Genomic DNA, 502 nt, shown 5'->3' on the forward strand with positions numbered 1-502 from the left:
ATGCGCCGTCCACTTGAACCAACCGACCGCTTTCCTGAGTCCGGCGAGGGGAGTCTGTACCTGAGAGGAGGAGATCCCCGGGAGGAGTCCGGCATCAGGTGCTTCCTCTACCTAATCAGAGGAACAACGCACACAGGTCCTGGGGTGTCTCTGCTACAGGTGAGCTGCCTTCCGTACGATTTCTCCGGTCACAGGAGACGGCGATCGCCTTCCATTCACTTCTACAGCTCCTATCTTATAACGGACTGCTGAGGAGTCACGATTCTGCACCTTTTTCTGGCCATATGTGCACTGAGGTGCAGGACACACACAACATGCGTTTAGTTTGTTACACTTTACACGGTTAGTATCAATTGTATCCGAAACTTCGCAGATGAATCCACTCAGCGCGGCTTTGATGATCAATTTATATTGTGTCCGATCACACAGATCTCAGCTGCTGCTGCTTGCCTGGATTGGGGTCGTGGCGCAAGGTTTCGCATTATTCGTATACTGTATACAC

Source organism: Nanorana parkeri, unplaced genomic scaffold (genome assembly GCF_000935625.1).
Source record: "Nanorana parkeri isolate BGI_ZX_2015 unplaced genomic scaffold, ASM93562v1 scaffold2926, whole genome shotgun sequence".
NCBI lineage: Eukaryota > Metazoa > Chordata > Amphibia > Anura > Dicroglossidae > Nanorana > Nanorana parkeri.